The sequence below is a fragment of the Elaeis guineensis genome, chromosome 4 (genome assembly GCF_000442705.2).
Source record: "Elaeis guineensis isolate ETL-2024a chromosome 4, EG11, whole genome shotgun sequence".
In the NCBI taxonomy this organism is placed as follows: domain Eukaryota; kingdom Viridiplantae; phylum Streptophyta; class Magnoliopsida; order Arecales; family Arecaceae; genus Elaeis; species Elaeis guineensis.
Window position 1 is genome coordinate 134,601,772 of NC_025996.2, and position 7,946 is coordinate 134,609,717.

The window sequence follows — 7,946 nt, forward strand, 5'->3', positions numbered from 1 at the left end:
CATTGGCTATCGCAAGGAAGGATCGACCTAAAATGATTGGGATTTGGCTAGGGTTACTTCTAGATTCCATCTTCAAAATAAGAAAGTCTACGGAGAAGTAGAACTCATCTATCTTGACTAACACATCCTCAATTATCCCAAGGGATACCTTAATGGATCTATCAGCTAATTGTAAGATCACCGGTGTGGGTTTCAATTCTCCAAAATCAAAAATTTTGTAAACTGAGCTCGAAAGAAGGTTGACGCTCATCCTAGATCTAATAAGATTTTTTTATGATCAGGCTACCTATGACATAGGAGATGATAGGGGCACCAGAGTCCTTAAGTTTGGATGGTGTGGTATATTGAAAGATTGAGCTGGCCTGTTCAGTGAGATGGACTTTCTTGGAGATGTGTGCTTTAGATTTTTATTTTTGTATGCACAAATCCTTCAGAAACTTGATATAGGCCCAGACCTGTTTGATGGCATCTAAAAGAAGAAGGTTGATATGGACTTGTTTAAATAGTTCAAGCATTTTCTTCATCTTGACCCCCGTTTTGTCTGAAGATAGAAGTGTTTCTAGAGCACTTCGGAATAGAACTCTAAGTATAAGTGCTGAGAAAATTAGTTCATCCCTCTTCTTGGGGTCTTCCTTATTATCAGGTAATTTAGTCTGAGTTCGGGTTTCTGACCGATTGGCTCTTTCTAACTATTTTAAGACCTTTCCACCTCTAAGGGTCATCATAGATTTAGCTTTTTCAAAAAATGTTTCATGGACATTTAACCTTTCAGCCATATACTACCCCTTAAGATTGCTTATGGCTTGGCTGGGCAGTTTTTCCTCCTCTCTTCTACTGAAGGTTGTAGCTAATTAACCTATTTAGGCTTCTAGCTTAGCAATTGATTACGTGTGGGAGTGAAGGGCTTGAGTATTGACTTCCAATCGTTCCAGTGCTTTCATGACCTTCTCCTCAAAAGCTGAACTATGTGCAGTGGTGGAAGGTTGCGGGGCATTTTGGTAGTATGATCCTTGCCTATATGTCGGGTCCTAATAGTTAGGTGTAAGCATCGCAGGGCCAGCCCTTAGTTATGGACTCCAAAAGAAATTCAGGTGGTTTCTCCAGTCAGGGTTATATGTGTTTGAATATGCATCGTTTTTCGATCTACAAGTTGGTTGGACTTGGGCTTGCTGGACTTGCTCATGTACGAACTCAGAAAATTGAGATGTAGCTGGACATTCAATAATGAAATGGGTTAAGCTTGAACAAATGGCACAAACATCCTAGACTTGCGTGGATTGGGAAGAGGCGATCTGCCCGATTTGCAGTAGTCGATCGAGTTTTTGTGTCAATTCATCCACCTTGCTGAGTTGTTGTGACAATTCATCTATCTTGCTGTGGATGTCTATGGAATGGCCTATCTCTTAAATTTCTTCTCTTTTTGGTCCAATCATGGGAGGGTCTGTATGGGCGGTAGACATGTGGTGTAGACAAATTTCACTAAGAATTTCAAACAGTTGTCAGGCCTCATTTTCATTTTTAAACATGAACATTCCACCACATAAAGCATCAACCATCTGTCGGTGCTTTTTCGATAGACAATCGTAAAAGCACTGGACTAGTTGCCACTTAGGTACGGCATGGTGTAGGCATTTACGGATTAGATCTTTGAGCCTCTCCCAAGTCTCATGGAAAATTTCTCCATCTATCTGAAAAAAATTGATAATGGCTTTTCTAATCTGATTTGTCTTTCCTATGGGGAAGTACTTCTTGAGAAATTCTCTTTGAAGTTGATTTCAGGTTGAAATGATTATTGAATCTAAAGAGTTTAGCTAATACTTGACCTTGTCCTTAAGAAAAAATAGAAACAATTTTAATCTAAGGGCATTATTAGAAAAATTTTGAATTTTGACAGTAGAGCATATCTCAAGAAATTCATCCCTGTGTTTGTAAGGGTCCTCATTCGACAGTCCATAGAAAGATGGTAGTATTTAAATAATGCTGGACTTGATTTCATATTGTACTACTTTCATGGGAGGAGGCTAGATATATGATGAGTAGGTATAGGTTGAACGAGTAAAATACTCCTTCAATTGTCGTGGTGGGTCAGCCTCTTGGTTTGGGTCCATGGTTTTGACTCGATTCGTTTTGATCAATTTTTTTAGTTCTAGGTCTAGTGGGTGTAAATCAGGTTGTAATGATCGACGTCCTAGCATGCACTCATAAGATCAAATCGAGTTCAAATTTCAACAAGTTTTTTTTTGGAAGAGAAGAGAAGAACAGGAGAAGAAAGAGAAAAAAGAGTTATAAAAAAAGGACCTAAGAAATCTTAAATCTAGAGAAGATAGAGAAGAGTGCTTTTGATTAGATTAAAATTTTTAATAGTAAGCAAGTTTTGTAATCAATCCTAACTAAGGATTATCCTACATCTAGACAGCTTCTAACTATTTCAAAGCCGCCTTCGAGCACTTCAAGTAAAAGATTAGCCATCTAACTGGCCAGATAAGTATAAGGTTGGTGGGGGTTCTCCGTTGCTTTCCTTCAACATCAATTAAAAATGATCAGATAAGCGAACAGAGCTGATTAAAGAACCACCTTCCTTCGAGATCTTGTTCTTGAACTACTTTTCTAGACACTAGTTAGAATAACTAACCTTAATCCGGTCCAACTCTTAGGGTTCCTTGTCATATCGAGTTCGAGAGTCCTTAGCAGCCAACGTCTAATTGATTTTAGATTAAAAGCTTAGATCAATGCAATATGAAGGATGATGATTTGTGAGGCAAAAAAGGATGATAAAATCCCCATCTTATGTTGATTAGGATTTGTGCCCTTAAAATATTTTATGAAAATATGCAATGCAAAAAGAAAAGGTGTCCAGAAGTAAGAAGCTTTTAAGGTTTAATTAATTTCTCTATTTTAGTTAAGTGTTATGTGGTGTGTCTTTGTTTTCTTTTTATGTTATGTTATCTAAAGCAAGAAGAATAAAAGGTAGGTCTTAAATTAGGTTAATTAGATATCAAAGGATCTAGTGAATCTAGCTAAATGGAAAGTAAATTATGCTAAGATTAAAAGGCAAGTAGATAACTTATAAATAAAGAAGAAATCAAATCAACTATTAGAGTAGTAAATTTTTTTAAATTATAAAAAATAGTAAATCACTAGACTATAGAAAGTAAAAAATATTTCTAAATATATAAATAAAATAATCTAGTTAAATTTTTTTTTTGAAGTAATCATGTCAATGATTCTGACAACGATGCCAAAATTTGATCGCTGTCGTAGGCACTAAAAATAAATCACTAACTCAAAACTATGTAGATAGTAGTGAGTGAGGGTCGAATCCACGGGGATCAATGGGATTATGTTCACTTTCAAGTAAAAATCATAAGAATTTAAATTAGATTGCAAATAAGAAAGATTGAAAATTTGGTTAAAAGAAAGCAAAAGTTCAAATTAAATGAAAATTACAATTAATAAGCAAGCAATTACGAAAGGTGTCCCAAGATTTCAATTTAGTTTTTTTTAAAATATAAATTAATTATTTATCATGTAAGTATTAAAAGTATGATTGATCTTCGATCATAACCTATCTCGCTGGGTACAGATCGTAGTATTTTGATATGCCCTTACGTAGTCATAGATTATTCTAAGTATCAAATTATAAAAATAAAAAAAATATCTTATAATCAGATCCTAATCATAGTTTATCTCGCTAAGCACGAATCATATCCTTAGATCATGACTCGTCTCTACGTAGCCATAGCCTATTCAAAGATCTAAATTATAGTCCAAACAAAAAGCACAATTCTTGAAGTAATGAAAAAAAAAATTATTCATAAAGAAAAGTCATTAAAATCAAGCTTAATTGCATAATAAAGAAATTAAAATATAAATATTAAAAAAAACCTTATCTACTCTCTTAGAGACTCAGAGTTTAGCCATGCATGGTATCTGCAAGCATCATCTTCACGAAAAGAAGAAGAAGAAGAAGAACCCTGGCAACCATGCTCTTTTTCTCTCTCAAAATTCCTTACAAAAGCTTTAAAATAAAAAGAGAATAAAAAGTTGGAGATGGATGCTCTCTGTTGCCTGCTTGCTGCTGCTCACATTTTCCATAAATTCTTCATGGTTTCCTAATTTTATAGGTGAAAATTGGGCTCAATTTGAGTAAAAATCAGACTTTTAATTATTGTCAAACTCCTAGATCCTTGCCAGCCATCGGATGTTGATCAAACGGCCCAAAAATGGCTCAAATCAGTCCTATAACAGGTCGGTGACAATTTTGGCCGTTGGATCGCAGTTGGGGTGTGATATGGGCCGTCGGATGGCGCAGCAGAAGCCTCTGTCTTAGTTCTCTCAGTCGGTAGCTCCCTAGATTGTTCGATCGTGTGCAAGATCACTTTCAGCCATCCAATCGTGCCAAATAAATGAGCCACCACCGTTGGATATGGTTAGGAAGAACCACAGCCATCCAATCACATGTTAGATCGTCCATCAGTCATTGATCAGCGCACAAAAGCCTCTCACCCCTGTGAATCGTGATGTGGACCACGATAGATTTCTGTGGATCATGCGCTCGTGCCTGTGGACCGAGCGATCAGTCCATGTTGCACCAATCGGTTAAATGGGCTTGGGTTTGGGCGAATTTGACTTGATTTTGGGCTGATTTTGAGCCTAATTTGGTTTGGAATTGAGCTTGCCTTTGAATCTCTATTTGGGATCCATTTTTAGTTTGATTTACTCCAAATTTAAATCATTCTGATCCTTGAATTGAGCTCTTTAGATGAACAACCACCTTTTCTACAAAAGATCAATAGAAGCACCAATTCTTAAAAATAAAAATAAATTAATTAATAAATTAATATTTTTATTAACATATTTATGGTACTTATCAGGCGTCACGTGGACCAACCGAGCGAGGCGGTGCACTCCACATTAGATTTTCTATGCCGCAGGCGGTGTACAAAAAATTTTACCTCTCTCTAATATACAATGGGCTATGATTGGCACTTCGAAAGCTACACTAATACTACATAACTTGCAACCAAAAATTCCATGCCAGATTCATCTCCTGTATTACAAAGGACAAAATTTTGCCAACAAATGTGATACTAGACCTATTATCTAGGTGATGATTGTTAAACTTTGAAGTAGGTGCACAGCCTTTGATTACTACACCAATGAATCATGTAATGTAATCTGTCGAGATTGAAATAAACATGTCAAAGTGTTTCAAATGAGTACATGCCATGTTTTCATTTCTTGACTAGTTAATCTTGTATGAAAAGGTAGACCTATCTCAAATCTGGATTCTCAAATACATAAGTAGATTTTCTCAAAAAAAAAAAGGATAAACAAGGTTTTTAATTTCTAAAAATTGGATTTTCTGATTGATTTCCAAATTGTCATGATATGTTGGCCTTTTTCTTGTTGTTACTGTCGTTGGTCAGGAGATTAAACATGGATTCAATTGTACTAGCATATTAGAGCTTGATTAGTGTGCAGACCGATTAGTCTATACAAACATTATAAGAGAAGTATGTTTCCAAGTTGCACAAATTTCTCTAGGTCACACCAGTGCCTTTCTACTTTCTTTTGAAAAAGCCAATCTATAACATATAGTTTACATTGCATACATCATGAGATGCTTACATCCCACATAACTGAGTCACTTCTAGCAAATAAATTGGTGAAAGAAAATTGTTTTCTAGAATGAGGCACCATAGCAATTTCATGTGGTTCGTTCAACTGTATATTGTTCAATAATTACATGATTAATCTTATATTCTCTTTTTTGTATCATAATTACAAGTAAAATAAATACATGTATATATTACAATAGGATATGAAGTAGATACAACTTTTAACTATGAAAAGAAGGAATATGACACATCATCAAATAAACAACTAACCAAAATCTTTTATTGAGATAAAAAATAGAAATTATTTTGTCTAGGTTTCAAAAATATGTAGGCTAATAGTTAGCTATTTGTTACCATATCTTTTCTGATGATCATTTTTTAATATATCATAAAAAAAAAAAAAAAAAAAAACTGTATCTATCATACTAGAATTTGAAGCACAGATAAAAAATGGAGTACTAAACAATATCCAATGAGCATCAAACTGAATTTTTTTGAGAATGAGAATTTATATGATAATTTAAAATAAAATAATCATGTCTTTCTGTTATAACAAAATTTAAAGCAGAGACCACTATTCATTGATAAAAAAAGTGTGTTGTACATTATCAAATTAGAAAGAAATCAAATTTCTTTTGTGAATGAGAATAAATAAAATATTTTTATCTAATTATTTTAAAATGTGTAAAAAATAAATAAAATATTTTTGTCTAATTATTTTAAAATGTGTAAAGACCAACAATTAAATATTTCGCCCAATATCTTTCTCATAAATTTTTGATAGATCATTATTAGAAATAAAGTAGCTGTGTTTATCCATTATAACGTAAGCCTAACATGTCTTCTGATGAGCAACAGTTTTGAGAACAATTAATATTAGAACCTAAAAATGAATCTCTTAAGTTTAATGGCCCATGCAGGTCTCGAACCTGCGACCTTCGCGTTATTAGCACGACGCTCTAACCAACTGAGCTAATAGGCCAAGGTGATCTTGTAGCTCGAATAATTCTATAAAATTATGATGATCTAAGCAAGCTTATACCTGTTAATGAGCCTTTATGCACCTTAATCAAATTGTAAAGTTAGTTCTATGACCATCTGGGATGACACTAAAACTATAGGTTTCTACCATCCTATCAACAAAGTGATTGGTTAAGTATCCTAATAATTTAAAATTATTGTCTTTTTAAGAGATTTCACATTAAGGAACATCTTCCTTAATCTTAATGTAGAATGTAATTAGGATAAGAGCTTTGGGACTGGTTTCCTTATCCAAAGAAGAGGAGAGGCTATAGCATGCATTGGACTATAATTAGGGAGAGTAGTGACTGCCATGGGTTTGAGAAGAGGTTGAAAGTGAAATAGGAGAGGAGTATTGCACATGAGAAAGAATGAGAGTTAAATTGAAAATAATAAAAGCAAAATAGTTTTTAGTGTTAAGAGTTTGGGTGGGGTTGAGAGAGAAATTAGCATCACTAAACAAGAAGATTGGCAAAGAATCCTAACACTAACAAGTCCAAGATTAGAAAGAGTATGTCAAGATTAAAATTGAAGACACTATTTCATACAAAAATTCAATTAAGTGCATCGTGGGAATTGAAAAGTTGGGGAATGACCCTACTTTAATAAAAAGCAAGGATTTATGAAGATAGAAGCAGCTTTTAAGGCACTTTTTTTTTACTTTAAAATAATTTAAATAGGCTCCTATTATGTGCACACGGATAATTCCCTTCAATGTTGTAGAGGGTATTGCTGATACTCGTGGAAATTTTGGCTGAGCACAAGAGTTGGTTGATTATGGAGTTGCCAAATTAGTAACTGTAGGCCTGATGAATTGTTTGTATGTGCATAACACATGCCCTGAGGCATTTTATATAGGTTGAACTAGTATCCTAAAACTTGTTATGTGGTCCATTAATTGGTCTTTTACAGTGACCATTTGAAAAACTAAAGATAACCAATGTCCACCAATATAAGTAATTTATTGCGCTAGCAGGCACTCTAGCTAGACTGTTCTATTGTGCCAACAAATTAGTATGATTGGTCTACATATTTAGCAATATGGCTTGAGAAAAATTTCAACTTAACAAAGATACTAACAAGTAATATTTTTCATGATACTTAGAATTTTATAGCTTGATACAGAATATTTGAATATCAAATGGTCAATGCTCTAAAAATTTTGAAAAGTCATTTATATCCCAACACCCTCTTGCTTCTTGTTATGACCAGTCAAGGTTGTCTAATTTGAACCAGCAAGTTATGAGCCCTAAGGTTCTTAGAGGCACAAGTCAATATGAAATTGTTAGTTAATTCTCCCTAAAG

The 7,946-nt window shown here is 34.1% G+C and overlaps 2 non-coding genes across 2 annotated transcripts; one reads left to right on the top strand and one right to left on the bottom strand.

Moving 5' to 3' along the window:
* Positions 1–1,614: 1,614 nt before the first annotated feature.
* Positions 1,615–1,720, top strand: LOC114914153 (small nucleolar RNA R71). Its single transcript, XR_003800772.1, has one exon. It is a non-coding gene; the product is annotated as a small nucleolar RNA R71 (small nucleolar RNA).
* A 4,809-nt stretch (positions 1,721–6,529) lies between these two features.
* TRNAI-AAU (transfer RNA isoleucine (anticodon AAU)) lies at positions 6,530–6,603 on the bottom strand. Its single transcript has one exon. It is a non-coding gene; the product is annotated as a tRNA-Ile (tRNA).
* Between the last annotated feature and the right edge of the window lie 1,343 nt (positions 6,604–7,946).